At 43.9% G+C, this 20,332-nt stretch overlaps 1 long non-coding RNA gene across 1 annotated transcript; it reads right to left on the bottom strand.

The window, feature by feature from the left end:
- Window positions 1-6,684: 6,684 nt before the first annotated feature.
- On the bottom strand, window positions 6,685-7,312 carry LOC127348877 (uncharacterized). Its single transcript, XR_007880000.2, has 3 exons — window positions 7,132-7,312; window positions 6,873-7,057; window positions 6,685-6,789 (listed from the first exon to the last, which is right to left on the bottom strand). It is a non-coding gene; the product is annotated as an uncharacterized lncRNA (long non-coding RNA).
- Between the last annotated feature and the right edge of the window lie 13,020 nt (window positions 7,313-20,332).

Raw genomic sequence — 20,332 nt, 5'->3', positions numbered from 1 at the left:
TGAAATGTGATCCTTGTCAGCGTTTTGCACCAAGACCTCATGCTCCCGCAACAGATCTGATGACGATACCACTCGCGTGGCCCTTCGCATAGGGGGGACTCGATCAGGTTGGGCCGCTACCGAGGTCATCGCCTGGGGGTCACACGTATCTACTGGTCGCAGTCGACAAGTTTGCCAAATGGATCGAGGCTGTACCTGTTCGAAATCAGAAAGCCGAAACCGCCGTCCAGTTCTTCAAAGGAATAACTTGTCGATTTGGCATGCCTCATAGTATCGTCACAGACAACAGAACTAATTTTGACTCCAAAAAGTTTCGAAAGTTTTGCAATGACGGTGGCATTAAGCTAAAATTTGCATCGGTGGCGCATCCCCAGACCAACGGCCAAGTCGAAAGGATCAATGGTCTCATCGGAGACGGCCTCAAGAAACGCCTTACGGGTGCAGCTGGAGCCTGGGTCAAAGAATTACCATCTGTGCTTTGGAGTTTGTGTACTACACCCAATAGGTCAACCCAGTACACCCCGTTCTTCTTGGTATACGGAGCCGAAGCAGTTCTGCCAGCCGATGTTCGGTTCGAAGCCCCTCGGGTGACTGCGTACACGGAAGCTACTTCCAATAGCATGCTGCAGGATGTCGTGGACCTCCTTGACGAAGCTCGGGATATTGCCTTCGCAAGAACAACGGTGTATCAGCAGGCGTTAAGAAATTATCACAGTCGACGAATACGCAATCGAAGCTTCAATGTTGGAGATATGGTGCTGCGACTGAAGCAAGAGAGACCTTTGAAGCTCGAATCTCCATGGGAAGGGCCGTTCATCATCACTAAAGTGACACTAGGAGGAGCTTATCAGATCAAGAATCCAGCTTCGGGAAAAGACGTTGAAAATCCATGGAACGTTGCACATTTGCGACGGTTCTACGCATGGGATATAATTATCTCCTTCCTGTTATTTGGCAGCTCCTAAGCTTGTCGTATGTTATGAATAAAATTCTGATCAGGTTTTCTACCTTTATTGTTCCAGGCCTCATCATCCGTACAAATTGTTCGGGGCCTTTGTCATTGGCTCTTACTCCCATCGGCAGCGCTGGCCAGAAACACGCTCGCACAGTGTCGTTAATTAAATACTCCCATCGGGAGCTAAGGTTAATGACACACAACAACCCATCCAAGCCTCGAGAAAATACGCGAGTGCTGCAGTAGATGGACCTACTATCACAAACAAGGCTCAAACCGGTGCACCGTGTGACGAAACCAAGCGCCTAAATCCCTCGATTATTCGACGGGTGTCGCTCTTACAGAACTTACGTATCGACTCCGCAATAAACTTGCAATTACAACGGAGTCGTCGGGAGAGCAGGTTGACTTGATCACTCAGCCGCCCCGACAAAAAATCATTAATCGAATTAGCAAATTCACCGAAAGTACATGATGTAAAAAACACACATTAAATTTATATGAGATTATCCCTTGCAGGTACAAGGTCATTACATACATATGAATGCATAAATTCATGGCAGGTTTCTCTGGTCCTCTCGGGCCTTCAGATCCCTGTCAATACCTGTTTCCATCCGAGAGATGATAGTATACACAGGATTTCTAGCAATATCGTAATACTGGTCTAAACTCCTATTGGTGTTTGCTATGGCCTACAAATCTAAGGTCGGATGACACGCTAACACTGAAGCAAGGGCAAGTTCAGCGCCGGCCAGGAGCTCTTTTCGCACCAACAGTTGAATCCTTTCAGGGGTCTTGAATCGAGTAAACAGGGCAGATAAAGTTTCGGGTGCTTGGTCCAGAGCAAACAATGTTCTCCAGACCATCGAGAGGTGAGCATGGAACTTGTCGAAGTAATAGTGCACCTTCTCTGCTCGATGTTCGAATTTGGCCACGGCAACAGCCTTCGGTCGATTGGACCACAACTCATGCTTCGGGTGAGCGACATCGGTCATCGCTTCGATCTTTTCATGGATCCTCTTGTTTTCCTCTGATTCGTCAGAAGCTACGACTATCGAGAGGCAAAACTCAGCTAAAGGATATTCAAGCGTCGATAAAAATCAACGGGTGGATAGACACTTACAGCTCAAGCTTTCAGTAGCAACACGGAGACGATCGAGAGCGTGTTGTTCAATTGCAGTCGCAATCTCACTTTTTCTTTTCACCAACGCTGCCATCGCGTGAAGGGTGCTAATGTCTTTGTTCAATCGAGATATTTGGTCACGTAAACGACGAACAAGATCAGATTCATCGCTAGCCGAAGGATTTAAAGAAGGATCGGCACGAGAAGAAGAAGGTGAAGGAATCTGCAGCATAAGACTCAGTTCAGAATAGCATTAATAAAAACTCCCATCAGGAGCGCGGCAGCGTATATATTACATTCAAAATATTGTTGGCGCTGGCAACAGAGCCAGAATAAAATAGGATTGGGTTAAACTGTATCAAGCCTTAAATTACAACTGACAGAGCAAGCATTCATTCAAGGAAGAGCTGATGATGAGCCAGGGGTAGCTTCAGGCGCAGTTTTGGTCTTCGCCTCGTCAACCAGCTTGAGGAGTTGATTAGCACATGTTACTGCCGATTGTTTGAAGGGCTCAAGATTGATTAGGCAATTGTTGTCATCTACAGGCAATGCCTTAGACAACTTTTCTAGCTCAGAGCCCAGCCCGTGACCCATTAGTAGCTGGAAAGTAAGTACCGCTCCAAACAAACGGGAACGACGCTTTAGTACCTCCACAGGTTCAGAAGGATCGACGAGGAAAGCGTCTGCCATCTCGCCAAGAGTCTTATCCTGCTTCATCTTCGGGAATATCATCGAGAATAACCTCGACAATGCTCCCTTGGTTCTTTGCAAAAGTCCAAGAACTTGGATGTTGGACTCAGTAGTGAGTGACAAAGCGTCAGACATGGAGTCCTCTCGAAGCTTGCGAGCCCGATTGATGGTTATATCGGCAGCGCCTGGAAGGAGATAGATAAGCAACCTGGAGGAAAGTATTCGAAAAAAAATATGCACCGAGGAGCTTACCCAATAAATTTGCAATGGATTCACGGAGGACGCCTTCTTTTTCATCGGCTGCGACTGCAGCCTCACGTCTAGCATCTTGCTCATCCTTCATTTTTTGCTTCAGCCTCATCAGTTCATCCTTCATCGAGATGTTTTCGTTTTTTGCGTCAGTTGCAAGCCTGTTGGCCTCCAGCACTTGGTCGGCCGAAGTCTCACTAGTAGGAAAATGCTTATAGGTGGAGCTTAGTTCTGTGGCGCACCCACAAAAATGCGCCACAGAAAGATTTTTTGTGGCGCACGAGGAAGTGTGCGCCACAAAAATACTTATTTTTGTGGCGCACGGCTGAACCGTGCGCCACAGAAATTATGTGGGGCCCACATCCTGCCACCACCAATTATTAGGGTAGGTATTTCTGTGGCGCACAATGCTTTCTGCGCCATAGAAATAACTATTTCTGTGGCGCACTGGCTCTGGTGCGCCACGGGAGTAGTTGATTCTGTGGCGCACTTGTGCTGGTGCGCCACAGAAATAGGGGAAGTTATATCATCCCCGTACCCCTCCCCTCCCCACGCCCGTACGTTCACCTCCGCGCGCCTCTCCCCTCTCCCCCTCCGATCCGTACCGCCGCGCGCCGCCATGGTCGTCGCCGTCGCCATCGCCGTCGCTGCCGCCTTCCTCCGCGAGGGCCGCATGCCGCCACGCTCCTCCCATCCCCGCCACCTGCAGCACAAGCTGCCGCTGCGGCGAGGAGGGGCCGCCGCGAGGAGGGGCCGCCGTGAGGAGGGGCCGGCGTCGCGTGAAGGTGGAGGAGCCGCCGCGTCCTCCTCCTCCTCCACCCCTGCCGTCATCGTCAACCTCCTCCTCCACCCCTGTCGTCGGTGATCTCTCTCCCCTCCCCTCCCCTCCCATCCCTCTTAATTCCTCTCCCGCGCGAGCACAAGGTGCTCGACGAAATGCTGTTGCTGTGCTGTTGTTGTGCTCGACGAAATGATGTTGTTGTGCTGTTGCTGTGCTTGTAACCCTTGCAGCATGAAGCTCCAGTTCTTGTTGTCTGCTTGTTCTTTGTCTTTGTGCTTGTTGTTGGCTCATTGTGCTGATGTTGTTGTTGCTTATGATGTGTTATTGAAGCTTGGATGGAAGCCAACTAGAGTTGGGTACCCTAGCTTTGTTTTGAACTCAACTCAGTAGTGGTTCACTAGTGTGATTGCTTGTGCTGTGCTGTGACCTCATTAGCTCTTGCTACTGCCACTGGTTGCATCTCATAGTTGGATAATTGGTGAAAATAGAGATATTCACATTAGGGAATCATGTAAATGAATGCCACTGTGGTAACCTTTGAAGAAAATGGGATGTTTCTGATGGTTTAAAATACTAGGTGATGCTAGGTTATTAAGTTGGCTGTCAAGGTTGGTTTTATCTGGTTAACTTGGATAGGCTATGTGTTCTTTCTTACTTATGCATATCCATCTCTACTGGATTGACTAGCTCAGGCTTGGCCTCTCTCTTGCCAGCATCACTTGGTTACTACCAAGTGATGAGTAATACCTTATGGTACCCCAGCTTTGTTTTGAACTCAACTGAGTAATGATAAATATCAATATCTTGTGCATTCTACCTGGCTTCACTTACTCCATCCCTGGATGTTAATATTTGTTTTGACCAACAAAGTATGAGGCATATGCTATTTAGTTGATACCACTTGGCTCTTTCTTCCATTTTAATGCCGATGATTAGAATGTTCGGTCAACTGTACACTCCGGGGTGTCGCTAGTGAGCCTGGTGTGATGGCACAAATATCAATCTCTTGTGCATCCTACCTGGCCTCACTAACGCCATCCCGGGATGTTCATATTTGTTTCGACCAACAAAGTATGAGGCATTCCATTTAGTTCATACTAGGTACTTCTTAATTGCATTGGCATTTCTTCCATTCTAGTGCCGATGATTAAATTGTTTGGTCACTTGTACACTCTGGGGTGGGGCCACTGAGCCTGGTGCGATGGCACAAATATCAATCTCTTGTGCATCCTACCTGGCCTCGCTGACCCCATCCCTGAATGTTAATATTTCTGTCGACCAACAAAGTATGAGGCATATGATATCTAGTTGAGATACCACTTGGCTCTTTCTTCCATTTTAGTGCCGATGATTAGAATGTTTGGTCACCTATACGCCGCAATATACTTTGTAGACGGGCCCCCTTTCCCCGGCCGCCGTTCCGTGAACGAGTCTTTGACGAGACAACAACGCCGACATGCCTCTCCGGCGCAGAACCACGGTAGTCCCAGCCGCCTCTCTTGTGGCCGCGTCTCCTGCACCATGCACTCTTCGCCTTCTTGCCCGGTGAACAATAGACTGATCGTTGGAATAAGGAAGCCGATGACGGCCGATCGCAATCTAATCTTGCGACCGGCCGTCATCGGTTTCCTTATTCCAACGATCAGTCTATTGGTTCACCGGGCAAGAAGGCGAACAGTGCAGGACGCGGGACACACGGCCACAAGGGAGGCGGCTGGGACTGCCGTGGTTCTGCGCCGGAGAGGCAGATCGGCGTTGTTGTCTCGTCAAGGACCCGTTCACGGAACGGCGGCTGGGGAAAGGGGGCCCTTCTGCAAAGTATCTTTGCGGCGTATCTTGCAACTATGGTTTCTGACCATAGTATTTGTGTTGACCAACAATGTATGAGGCACTTATTCCATTTTGTCATTCCATTTGCTTTGGTATTTCCAAAATGCCGATGATTAAAATGTTTGGTCCCCGTACACTCTGGGGTGGCGTAAGTGAGCCTGGTAAGATAGCACAAATATCAATCTCTTGTGCATCGGACTTGGTCTTGCTTACGCCATCCCGGAATGTTAATATTTGTGTTGACCAACAATGTATGAGGCACTTATTCCATTTTGTCATTCCATTTGCTTTGGTATTTTCAAAATGCCGATGATTAAAATGTTTGGTCACCGTACACTTGGGGGTGGCGTAAGTGAGCCTGGTAAGATAGCACAAATATCAATCTCTTGTGCATCGGACTTGGTCTCACTTACGCCATCCCTAAATGTTAAGACTTGTGTTGACCAACAATGTATGAGGCATTTATTCCATTTCTCTTGTGCATCGCACTTGTTGGTCTCACTTTCTTCCATTTTAATCATAGTAGGAACCGGATGAAGACCCCGATGCAAGCGAGCCTGGTGGGTAGAGAGGAGGGAGCAAAGGAGGAACCGGATGAAGACTACTTTGTATCTCGAAATTGTGAATTTTGTATGAATTAAGAGTTGTATGCAAAACATTTGACACTTTTCACTATATATGTATCTCGATCGGGCTCTAAGTACTGTGATGATGATGTCTACATTATATATGTGCAATGTACATGCTATTTATATTATATCTGCATATTTCTATATGTTGTTGTATATAACCTGTATATTGCTGTCTATAAACTGCATGTGTATAGCAGCGACACAAAATCGTGTATAATACAAGCAAGTTACGTGGCGCACTGAAAATCAATTCTGTGGCGCACGCTTTTAATGGCGCACCAAAGCACCCGTGCGCCACAAAAACCTTAATTCTGTGGCGCATGGGTCGGTGCGCCACAGAAACCTTATTTTTGTGGCGACGTTTCTGTGGCGCACCCCCCATGCGCCACAGAATCCATTTTTACTGCGCCACTGATGAGGCTTGTCCTACTATTGTCTTGATGGTCTTCCGAAGATGAGCATTTTCAGACTCCAGACAGGTGAATTGCTCAACAAAATCTGCCACAGTGTCAACTGTGGCATAAATCGGCTGCAAGGCAAAGGTCAAGAAACCTCAGTCGAATATGGAAATTCGTCAGAAAAGAAGAAAGCCAAGTTAGATGAATCACTTACATGGTCGCGGGCGGCTGACGGAATTGCCTGAAGGGATAACCTTCGACACCGGAATCTTCTCTACGGTCGTCCGTGAGGGCGGCGTCGATTTGGCAGGCGAAGGATTTGGCTCCTTGGTTGACTCAGATTTCCCGGAGAATAACTTAGCCGTCTTTGCGAGAGGAACATCATCGTCATCGTCAGAGCTGCTTGAAAAGCAAGGACGTTCATCATGCAGAATGAAAGGAAGCTGATTACGAAAGGAAAGATAGATACTCACAGGTCTAAGTTATCCTCGATAGCAAAAAAGCTTGTTGAACTTTTCGCGGTAGGGGGAGGCGATGCAGTTTCATCGGCATCATTATCTTGTCCGCTGGGACTCGATTCAGCAGTTGTAATCAGGTCCTCGTTTATCCTCTTGCACCGCCTGCTCCTAGTGAGGACATCGTCCTCGGGGGCTTCGTCCTCCTGGACGTCGCTATCTTCAATAATGTGCTGAGCGTCCTCGGTCTCCTCGGAGTCATCATCATCATCCTCTGGTTCCACACCACTTTCGGGTGTGGGAGGATAACATTGAGCCACGGTGGAGGCCTATTAATAGGAGAGAAATTAGTCAAGGATTGAAGAACAACACAATTATAGTAATAAAATCAAATGCAATAAAGGCTACCTCAGCCGAAGGTGTTTGAGATCATATGGAGAGCGGGCAGAGGTCAGGACAATGACGTCCTTCATGCTGTAGCATGTAAGACGCCGCACCTCGTCATGGAGGTCTTCATCCGACAGATCGGAAGAGCGTACTCTCGACGTATCACCCTTCCCGTTGTACATCCACAATTGGTGGGGCCGGGACATCAGTGGCTGCACCCGACGTCTCAGGAATACTGAAACTACCTCAGTGCCGCACATCGTCAAGCCTCCCGCGTTCTTCGGGTCAACAACTTGCTCAAACAACTTGTCGGTTGTAGCGCTTTCGTCAGGAGACAAGGTTTTGCGCCAAGATTTCTTCGGCTGAGCCACCAGGACATCTTTAAACGGAGGAAGGTTGGAACGCCGCCCAGACGACGGAGTGTCTCGCAGATAGAACCATTTTTGACGCCAGCCCTGGACTGATTCTTTCATCGGGAAGTTGAAGTAATCAACTTCCTTTCTAACAACGAAACCAACGCCACCAACGACGGGGGGGCCATTGTTGTCATTGTGACGCTTGACATAGAAGATTTTTCTCCAAAGACCCAGTGGGGATCAATGCCGAGGAAAGCTTCGCAAATAGTGATGAAGATGGAAAGATGGAGAATGGAATTTGGGGTCAGCTGCCAGAGCTGGATCCCATAGAAGAAAAGAAGAGAACAAAGAAATTCGTGGGCAGGAAGAGAAAGCCCGCGAAACAGAAAGGCGACGAACATAACAGTAAAGCCCTTCGGGGGCTTTGGGCGAGAGGCTGGACCTGGAAGACGAATGTCGTCGTCAGACGGGGAGATGAGGCCGAGGGTGCGCAGCTTGTTCACCTCGCAATTGGAAATGGTGGAGGCACCCCAATCGCGGCTAACCTTGGTTGCGCCTGAGGCGCTGGTGCTCTTTTTCTTGCCCATGGCGCCCGGAGTTCTTGAGAGAAGGAACAGAGGTGAAAAGAAAGGTTGGGAAAGAAGATGAGCAGTGTGGAAACGTAAAAGGTGAAAACAACAGGAAGGCTCCCTATTTATGCCACAGGATTGATGGGAAATCGTGGCCATAACTCCAAAGACATCGTGGGAGGTGGACGAGATCTAGTCGTACACGTGTCGCTCTAGAGGAGAACGGAACCGGCGGCCCATTATTCCCACATTGTGCAAAAATCGAGGAGGCACCTCGGTTAGTGCGCATGCACTGGTCATTTCCTAAAAACTGCCCGCGCAGAACTAGGGTGGGCCCGTCAGGTCAAGTTTTGTCAATCAAAACACAGCAGTGGTTGCGTCATCAGTGACGTCAAAAAGCCCGCCGGAAGCATCCGAAGAAAAACTAAAATCATCGGGTGGTCAACTTGAGTCTACGCACGGATCGCAAGCATTCGCACCTAGACTCGGGGGCTACTCCCATCGGGAGCGCTGGACGCGCACCCGATAAACATGAACTCGAAGATGTTCCTGCAAAGAAAAGCATGAAGAAATATTTGAAGAGAAGGGCGGAATACTCAGCTCGATTCTGCACCCGGTCACAAGCGCCCGTGCCCAGACTCGGGTGTAGGGATTTGTTGCATAGAAAACGAAAATTTTCCTACCGCGAGAACGCAATCCAAGCCAAGATGCAATCTAGAAGACGGGAGCAACGAGGGGATGATCAAGACTCACCCTTGAAGATTTCCAAAGCCTACAAGAGTAGGCTCTTGTTGCTGTGGTAGACGATCACTTGCCGCTTGCAAAAGCGCGTAGAAGATCTTGATCACGGTGCCACAGTCGGGCAGCACCTCCGTACTCGGTCACACGTTCGGTGTTGATGAAGACGACGTCCTTCTCCCCGTTCCAGCGGGCAGCAGAAGTAGTAGATCCTCCTTGGAATCCCGGCAGCACGACGGCGTGGTGGCGGTGGTGGTGGAGATCTCCGACAGAGCTTCGCCTAAGCTATGTGGGAGAGAGAGGTAGGAGGGAACCGCTAGGGTTTGGGAGAGAGGGCGCCGGCTAGGGCAGCCTTGAGGGGGTGCGGCCATGGTGGTATTGATGTGGTCGGCCAGCCCCTCTCCTCTCCTCTATATATAGGTGGAAGCCCCAAGGTTTAGGTCAAAGTCTCCGAATAAGACCCCAACATAAACCTTCCATGTGACCAAACCTAGGGGGAGTGGGACTCGCCCCTTTCCTTGGTGGGGTGGCCGGCCACCATGGGGAGGAGTCCACTTGGGACTCCTCCTCCCTTAGGCTGGCCAGCCAAGGTGGGTGGAGTCCCTCTGGGACTCCACCTTCCATGCTGATTTCTTCCAGACTCTTCTAGAACCTTCTAGAACCTTCCAGAGAAAATACCGGATCATTTTCAAACCTAGAAAATGACTTCCTATATATGAATCTTATTCTCCGGACCATTCCGGACCTCCTCGTGATGTCCTGGATCCCATCCGAGACTTCGAACAAAACTTCGAACTCCATTCCATATTTCCATATCTACTTAAACGACATCAAACCTTAAGTGGGTCACCCTACGGTTCGTGAACTATGTAGACATGGTTGAGACTTCTCTCCGACCAATAACCAATAGCGGGATCTGGAGATCCATAATGGCTCCCACATATTCAATGATGACTTAGTGATCGAATGAACCATTCACATACGATACCAATTCCCTTTGTCACGCGATATTTTACTTGTCCGAGGTTTGATCATCGGTATCTCTATACCTTGTTCAACCTCGTCTCTTGACAAGTACTCTTTACTCGTACCATGGTATGTGGTCTCTTATGAACCATTCATATGCTTGCAAGCTATTTAGACGACATTCCACCGAGAGGGCCCAGAGTATATCTATCCGTCATCGGGATGGACAAATCCCACTGTTGATCCATATGCCTCAACTCATACTTTCCGGATACTTAATCCCACCTTTATAACCACCCATTTACGCAGTGGCGTTTGATGTAATCAAAGTACCTTTCCGGTATAAGTGATTTACATGATCTCATGGTCGAAAGGACTAGGTAACTATGTATCGAAAGCTTATAGCAAATAACTTAATGACGTGATCTTATGCTACGCTTAATTGGGTGTGTCCATTACATCATTCATATAATGAAATAATCTTGTTATTAATAACATCCAATGTTCATGATCACGAAACCATGATCATCTACTAATCAACAAGCTAGTTATACAAGAGGCTTACTAGGGACTTCTTTGTTGTTCACATAACACACATGTATCAATGTTTCGGTTAATACAATTATAGCATGGTATGTAAACATTATCATAAACACAAAGATATATTATAATAACCATTTTATTATTGCCTCTTGGGCATATCTCCAACAGTCTCCCACTTGCACTAGAGTCAATAATCTAGTTTACATTTGTAAAGATATAACACCTTGGCCTTCCGGTGTTTTATCATGTTTTGCTCATGAGAGAGGTTTTAGTCAACGTATCTGACACGCTCAGAAACGTATGTATTTTGTAATTTATTTGCGTCTTAACGCATCACTCATTTCCAAATGAGTCGGCATTAAATATGTTTGGTCTTCTGGTGGAACCTTAATTCCGCGGTCTGAAATATGTCACTAATATTGTCACACACAATATAGCTTCAAAGTTCTGACTATGTCGGAACTACACCAAGTTCTCAAAGAACCTCTTGACTTAACATCCTTTGTCATTGTCAAAACAATGACATACTCTGCCTTCTTTTGTAGAATCCGTCACAATATTTTGAACTCTTCTAAATCTAGCATAGACAACTTCTAGCTCATTGTGCTACCTTTTAAACAACACTTAGTCTAATTTGAGATTGAAATTTTATTTTTATATGTGACAAAACCAATATCGGTGCAACACCTTACAGCGATTTGTTTGTCATTTCTCCATACAAAACTATTTATATATCCTTGGTTCTTCTAAAGTACACAGGGATATTCTTACTGTTTGTCCAATGATCATTACATGAATCATTCTGGTATATGCTCCTAACATTTTAGAGCATAGGACATCTGATTGTGTACATATTAATTGTGATCAAAATCACTCATGTGTTTTTACTCATTGAGTGTTAGATACACTCAAGTCTTGTTAAAACTTCACATGACAAGAACATTTTCTTAATATTTCTATATTGAAATACTTCAATATCCATTCTATGTACTTTGACTTAAACTTATTATGTGTTTCAATCTATCTTCATAGATCTTGACACTAAATATGTTTCAGTTCATATCCTTTCATTGAAGTTTAATTCTCAATGAAACCTTTTTATTAATTATATAATTACATGATTTATAATCAACGATATGTCACCTACATAAAGTATTACAAATATGTCTCAGCGCTCCCACTTAATTTCTTGCAATTGCAAGCCTCTTTATCATCTCTGATGAAATCATAACTCTTTGATCATTTCATCCGGTGAAGATTCCAACTCCGCAATACTCACTTCATCCAATTGAAGTTTGTATTCCTATCTAGTATTCTACGGACTAGCAAAACTTTTGGTTGTATCTTGTATACACCTTTAATACACACTTCTGTTAAGTAATATATTTTGCCATCCTACTAACATATCTCATAAAAGAAATATGTAGTGATTACTAGAATAATCCACATAGACTATAAGTATTGCTACGGAAGATCTAATCTTATCGTAGTCAACTCTTTGAACTTTGTCGTAAATAACTTTTAGACAAGTCGAGCTTATTCAAGGATATTCCATCCAAGTCCATCAATTTTATAGATCCATTTACTTTCAAAAAGTATTCATCTATCTTGGATTTCATGGCGTATAGCCATTTTAACGGAGTCAGGGCCCATCATAACTTCTTTTGTTTGTAGTTGGTTTATCTTTGTTCAAAATCAATCCTTTGTTCACAAATCATTTATTTGATCACAAAGTAAACCATACCTACAAGGTTCAATAAGTACTTCGTTCTCCATGGCTAAAACACTTTGTAGTCATGGAAACCATGATCGTCGTGGCCGCTTCCGGAATCAATTTCCGATGCTGCGCTACTCTGATCATTATGCTCAGGTTCATAAACCTTATCAAGTTCTATTGTCCTCCCACTCAAATACTTCGCTAGAAAACAATTTCTTGGAAATAAGCAAGTAACATGAACAAACACTTTTGTCTTTTACTTCATAGTGGAAAGAATTCCCAATTAATTCTTTGGGATAACCAACAAAGACATTCATCCGATTTTGGTTCACCTTATGCTATGCATACCAAAATTTAAGAAAGGACTATTAGGGTTCATACCCATGCCATAACTCGTATGGTGTCATTTCAACGGATCATGATGATGCTCTATTTAGTGTAAAAGCGGTAGTCTCTAAAGCCTAATCCACAAAAATATAATGGCATCAATATTTTATCTCATCATTGATCCAACAAGGTTTGAATACATCTCTCGGATACTCCATCATCACTATGATACTCCAAGAAACGTGAGTTGTAGAACAACTTCATAACTCTCTTAGATGTTCGCTAAAAAACTCGCAATTCAAATATTTTCACTATGATCCAATCATAGATATTTGACTTTTCTATTACGATGATTTCCACTTCATGCTGATATTTATTTGAATCCATTCAAATGTTTCAAACTTCTTCCTTATCAAATATATACATATATACTCAATTCATTGTTGGAAGTTTTCATGAAGTAGAAGAATCTCCCGCACACAACTATGCCCAGTGAACCACATACATCATCATGTATTTTTCCACTAAGTTAGTTGCCCGTTCAACTTTTGGCCTATGAACGGTATTTCAATCATTCTCTTTAGAAAATATTTGCAAGCGCCAAACGATTCAAAAATCAAATGACTCCAAAAATTCATTTGCATGGAGTTCCTTCATGCGTTCCTCTCTAACATGACCTAAATGGCGGTTCCACAAATAAGTGGAATTCAAATCATTTGCCTTATGGCATTTTAGCGTCAGTGTTTATGTATGTGTGTTTTCACCATTAAGATTTATAATAACTTATCCATCGTACATGGAGTAATGTCATAATTTGAACAACTCTTTGTTTTTATTTGACCAGAGCAAAATAACAATTATTAAGTTCTTTATTATAAATTCTAAGGGATAGATAGAATGCCAACGACGAACATAATAACACTTTATTTTTGTTCCAGACGTGCATTCCTATCATATTCCTTGTCAGTCACTTAGGCCATTGTATTCTTGTATTGCGTTGTTTTGTATGACATTTCATACCAACCAATATGGTACTAATACCCAAGAATTTTATTGTGTGATCAAACTAGGAATACAGCCATAACATGTATATCATTTATATACACCTGAGCTAGACTTTCTAGTCTTTTCTTTTCTTTCTGCCAAAATATCTTTTGTAGTTTCTCTTTTAGCTTTCCTCATTATTCAGAAAAACACTTCAACATCAATGACTTCTAGGTTTGTTGGTCAAATACCAATAACCTTGAGGCTCTGAAGTTGATCATCATATGACAAGTGTTGTAGATTTCACTATTAGTAACTTTGTAATATGATGAACAATTTCACTCATAATTTTATCCATCAATTCATGACGTCTTTCCGAGACCATGTCTGTACATGCTAGGCTCGTAAAGTTTAACCTTAGTATTCGCATGTGCAAATCTGGCTTGCATCCGTTGTATGCACACGTAGAATCTATAACACCCGATCATCACGAGATGCTTCGAAACGACGAGTCTTAGCAACGGTGCATACTAAGGACGATCACTTCATGGATATGCGAATATCGTTAGTGCCCCAATAGTTGGAGGATTGGTACGTCTTGCATCTTCAACCTTCCTACATTCCCATAAAACTTATGAGTTTATGTAGTCTCACCAAATTATATTCTATCATCTTGCAATAAGGTCTTAGATATCACATATATCTCATACCTTGATTATTTCTGAAAACAAAATTTTCAGCTCATTACTTTTCAAACAGATTTGAACATCAAGTTTCACGGAGACAAGATAACTTTAGGTACTAATTGAAACCATAACTCTCTGAATCAACAATGTGAGGTTTACTAAAAGTTTGCAATAGGACATAATCATTTCTTGATTCTTTAACAATACGGTACCAATCCGTAAAGTTTCTTGTCAGATTTTAACAGTATTTCTATCTCAATAACAAGACTAGCGCATGGTAGAAAATGGATTCCAATACTACAAAATTAATTCAAAATACTACTCAGACTAAGTTTATGATAATTAGTTCATGTTTTAATCTAATTACTAATGAACTCCCACTTAATACAACATCCCTCATAGTTGGTAAGTGGTACACGATCCAAATCCACTACATCAAAACCGATCATCACGTGAGATGATGTAGCTTCAATGGTGAACATCAACATCACTACAAGAAAAGTTGCCATGGCCGACGAAGTTGAAGTCGCGCCGTGGTTGCTGGTGTAACATGGCCGACGATTTTTGGTCTCTCCGTTGTGCATGTCAAAACGTTTTTTTTTCTCGTTTTTGAGGCCACCTAGCCCGACGAAAACGGCCAAAACGTCGCGTATGGTGGCCCGGGACGTGGTGCATCTCGAAATCTCGGGTTCGCCGGCCGAGTCAACGCAAATCCGCACCGCCGAGGGATGTAGGGCCCAGATGGCAGCCTCTCTTACATTGTTTTTTTTCTCGATCGCGCCATCTCGTTCAACGCTCTCCGATCGAGCCGTTTACGATGCAGGATCATGGGTCCCGTATGTCATCCTCTATGAACCAAAATTCTTACTATTCTTGGATTTTTTTGACCCCCTGATTTCTGGCTACTTCCTTTTTCTTTTGATCCCTTGCCGCCTTAATTGGAAACGTTGAGACCGCTGCTGCTAAATGGGACCCGCATGTCATCCTCTATGTGCAATCAACTTTCTTTTCTTGGAGTTTTTTTTGGCACCTCATATTTGGTCACTTGCCTTTTTCTTTCGATCCCCTGCCGCCTCTCAAACGGTGATACCGCTGCTGCTAAATGGGACCCACATGTCATCCTCTATGTACTATAAAACTTTCTTTTCTTGAATTATTTTTGGCACCTCATATTTGGTCACTTACCTTTTTCTTTCGATCCCCTGCCGCCTCTCAAACGGTGAGACCGTTGCTGCTAAATGGGACCCGCATGTCATCCTCTATGTACTATAAAACTTTCTTTTCTTGAATTATTTTTGGCTCCTCATATTTGGTCAATTGCCTTTTTCTTTCGATCCCCTGCCGCCTCTCAAACGGTGATACCGCTGCTGCTAAATGGGACCCGCATGTCATCCTCTATGTACTATAAAACTTTCTTTTCTTGAATTATTTTTGGCTCCTCATATTTGGTCACTTGCCTTTTTCTTTCGATCCCGTGCAGCCTCTCAAACGGTGATACCGCTGCTGCTAAATGGGACCCGCATGTCATCCTCTATGTACTATAAAACTTTCTTTTCTTGAATTATTTTTGGATCCTCATATTTGGTCACTTGCCTTTTTCTTTTGATCCCGTGCAGCCTCTCAAACGGTGAGACCGCTGCTGCTAAATGGGACCCGCATGTCATCCACTATGTACAATCAAGTTTCTTTTCTTGAATTATTTTTGGCTCCTGATATTTGGTCACTTGCCTTTTTCTTTCGAACTCATGCCACGTTTGAAACGTTGACGAACCTGCAGGCTCATGGGACCCGCATGTCATCCTCTATGTACTATAAAAGTTCATTTTCTTGGTTTTTTTTCACCCTCTGATTTTTGGCTATTTCCTTTTTCTTTTGATCCCCTGCCGCCTTTGAAACGTTGAGGACTCTACTGGCTCATAGGTCCCACATGTCAGCCTCTATGTACAATCAAGTTTCTTTTCTTGAATTATTTTTGGATCCTGATATTTGGTCACTTGCCTTTTTCTTTCGATCTCATGCCACGTTTGAAACGTTGAGGAACCTGCTGGCTCATGGGACCCGCATGTCATCCTCTAGAGGATGACAATAAAAGTTTTCTTTCTTGGAGTTATTTTTGACCCCTAATTTCTGGCTATTTGCCTTTTTCTTTTGATCTCCTGCCCCCTCTGAAACGATGAGGACGCTGTTGGCAGGTCGGTCCCACATGTCATCCTCTATGAACAATAAAAGTTTCCTTTGATGGATTTATTTTGAACCCCTAATCAATTTCTGGATATTTCCTTTTTTTCTTTTGATCCCCTGCCGCCTTGAAATCGCTGAGGATGCTGTTGCCTCATGGGTCCCGCATGTCATCCTCTCAGAACGGTAAATGTTTTCTTTTCTTGGATTTTGTTGACCAAACGATTTTTGGCTTATTTTTTCTTTCGATCTCCTGCAGCCTTTAAAACGTTGAGGACGCTGCTGGCTCACGGGTCCCACATGTCAGCCTCTATGAACAATAAACGCTGAGGATGCTGCTGCCTCATGGGTCCCGCATGTCATCCTCTTAGAACGAAAATGTTTCTTTTCTTGGATTTTTTACCAACAGATTTTTGGTTTATTTTTTCTTTCCATCCCCTACCGCCTTTAAAACGTTGACGACGCTGCTGGCTCATGGGTCCCCGATGTCAGCCTCCCCGTACAACAAACATGTGATATCTTGATTATTTTGTAGACAATAAACAGTGTATTGCGCTCTGAGCTATTTCAAACGGATAAAATAAATCTTTATTTTTACATAAACAAACTTATATGTTGAATCTCCTTGTTTTTTTTGTTTTTGCGAAGCATAGGACTTTCCTGTTTTTTTTAGAAAATTCCGAACTTTCCTGTTTTGGAGTGGGCTGAAATTGTACGAGTCAAAAGGCCAAGCAGGATAGTTCGAAGGCCAAGATGTCCAGATGCAGCACAATTGAAATCTTTCTTCTTGGATTTTTTTCACCCCCTGATTTCTGGCTACTTCATTTTTTTTGGTCCTGTGCCGCCTTGGAAACGTTGAGACCACTGCTGCAAAATGGTACCCGCATGTCATCCTCTATGTACTATAAAACTTTCTTTTCTTGGATTATTTTTGGCTCCTGATATTTGGTCACTTGCCTTTTTCTTTTGATCCCGTGCAGCCTCTCAAACGGTGAGACCGCGGCTGCTAAATGGGACCCGCATGTCATCCTCTATGTACAATAAAGTTTCTTTTCTTGGATTATCTTTGGCTCCTGATATTTGGTCACTTGCCTTTTTCTTTCGATCTCATGCCACGTTTGAAACGTTGAGGAACTTGCTGGGTCATGGGACCCGCATGTCATCCTCTATGTGCTATAAAGTTTATTTTCTTGGATTTTTTTTCACCCTCTGATTTTTGGCTATTTCCTTTTTCTTTTGATCCCCTGCCGCCTTGGAAACGTTGAGTAAGCTGCTGACTCATGGGACCCGCATGTCATCCTCTATGTACAATCAAGTTTCTTTTCTTGAATTATTTTTGGATCCTGATATTTGGTCACTTGCCTTTTTGTTTCGATCTCATGCCATGTTTGAAACGTTGAGGAACCTGCTGGCTCATGGGACCCGCATGTCATCCTCTATGTGCTATAAAAGTTTATTTTCTTTATTTTTTTTCACCCTCTGATTTTTGGCTATTTCCTTTTTCTTTTGATCCCCTGCCGCCTTGGAAACGTTGGGTAAGCTGGCCGACTCATGGGACCCGCATGTCATCCTCTATGTACATTGAGCTTTCTTTTTCTTTTGATCTCAAGACGCATTTGAAACGTTGAGACCGCTGCTGCTAAATGGGACCCGCATGTCATCCTCTATGTACAATAAAGTTTCTTTTCTTGGATTATCTTTGGCTCCTGATATTTTGTCACTTGCCTTTTTCTTTCGATCTCATGCCGCCTTTGAAACGTTGAGTAAGCTGCTGGCTCATGGGTCCCGCATGTCATCCTCTACGAACAATAAAAGTTTTCTTTCTTGGAGTTATTTTTTACCCCTAATTTCTGGCTATTTGCCTTTTTCTTTTGATCTCCTGCCCCCTTTGAAACGATGAGGACGCTGTTGGCAGGTCGGTCCCACATGTCATCCTCTATGAACATTAAAAGTTTCTCACATGGCTCCTGATATTTGGTCACTTGCCTTTTTCTTGCGATCTCATGCCACGTTTGAAACGTTGAGGAACCTGCAGGCTCATGGGACCCGCATGTCATCCTCTATGTACAATAAAACTTTCTTTTCTTGGATTTTTTTTGGCACCTCATATTTGGTCACTTGCCTTTTTCTTTCGATCCCCTGCCGCCTCTCAAACGATGATACCGCTGCTCCTTAAATGGGACCCGCATGTCATTCTCTATGTACAATCAAGTTTCTTTTCTTGAATTATTTTTGGATCCTGATATTTGGTCACTTGCCTATTTCTTTCGATCTCATGCCACGTTTGAAACGTTGAGGAACCTGCTGGCTCATGGGACCCGCATGTCATCCTCTATGTACTACAAAAGTTCATTTTCTTGGTTTTTTTTCACCCTCTGATTTTTGGCTATTTCCTATTTCTTTTGATCCCCTGCCGCCTTTGAAAGTTGAGGACTCTGCTGCCTCATAGGTCCCACATGTCAGCCTGTATGAACGATAAAGCTTTCCTTTCCTTTCTTGGAGTTTTTTTTACCCCCTAATTTCTGGCTACTTTCTTTTTCTTTTGATCTCAAGCCGCATTTGAAACGTTGGGACAGCTGCTGCAAAATGGGACCCGCATGTCATCCTCTATGTACAATAAAAGTTTCTTTTCTTGGATTATGTTTCACCCTCTGATTTTTGGTCACTTGCCTTTTTCTTTCGATCTCATGCCGCCTTTGAAAACGTTGAGGAACCTGCTGGCTCATGGGACCCGCATGTCATCCTCTATGTATTATAAAATTTCTTTTCTTGGATTTTTTTCACCCTCTGATTTTTGGCTATTTTTTTTTTCTTTTGATCCCCTGCCGCCTTGGAAACGTTGACTAATCTGCTGGCTCATGGGACCCGCATGTCATCCTCTATGTCCATCAACTTTCTTTTCTTGGAGTTTTTTTACCCCTAATTTCTGGCTACTTTCTTTTTCTTTTGATCTCAAGCCGCATTTGAAACGTTGGGACCGCTGCTGCAAAATGGGACCCGCATGCAATTCTCCATGTACAATAAAAGTTTCTTTTCTTGGATTATTTTTCACCCTCATTTTTGGTCACTTGCCTTTTCTTTTGATCCCCTACCGCCTTGGAAACGTTGAGTAAGATGCTGACTCATGGGACCCGCATGTCATCCTCTATGTACAATCAACTTTCTTTTTCTTTTGATCTCAAGCCGCATTTGAAACGTTGAGACCGCTGCTGCTAAATGGGACCCGCATGTCATCCTCTATGCACAATAAAGTTTCTTTTCTTGGATTATCTTTGGCTCCTGATATTTTGTCACTTGCCTTTTGCTTTCGATCTCATGCCGCCTTTGAAACGTTGAGTAAGCTGCTGGCTCATGGGTCCCGCATGTCATCATCTACGAACAATAAAAGTTTCCTTTCTTGGAATTATTTTTTACCCCTAATTTTTGGCTACTTCCTTTTTCTTTTGATCCCCTATCGCCTTTGAAACGTTGAGGATTCTGCTGGCTCATGGGTCCCACATGTCAGCCTCTATGAACAATAAACCTTTCCTTTCTTGGAGTTATTTTGACCTCTAATTTCTGGCTATTTCGCCTTTTTAAAAATCCTATGTCGCCTTGGAAACGTTGAGAATGCTACTGCCTCATGGGTCCCGCATGTCATCCTCTCAGAACGATAAATGTTTCTTTTTTTTGGATTTTTTTACCAAATGATTTTTTTTTCCGATCCTCTGCCGTCTTTAAAAACGTTGACGACGCTGCTGGCTCATGGGTACCCGATGTCAGCCTCCC

The sequence above is a fragment of the Lolium perenne genome, chromosome 4 (genome assembly GCF_019359855.2).
Source record: "Lolium perenne isolate Kyuss_39 chromosome 4, Kyuss_2.0, whole genome shotgun sequence".
Classification (NCBI taxonomy): Eukaryota; Viridiplantae; Streptophyta; class Magnoliopsida; order Poales; family Poaceae; genus Lolium; species Lolium perenne.
Note: the sequence above shows the minus strand (reverse complement) of the source record. Positions and strands in the feature narration are given on the sequence as shown.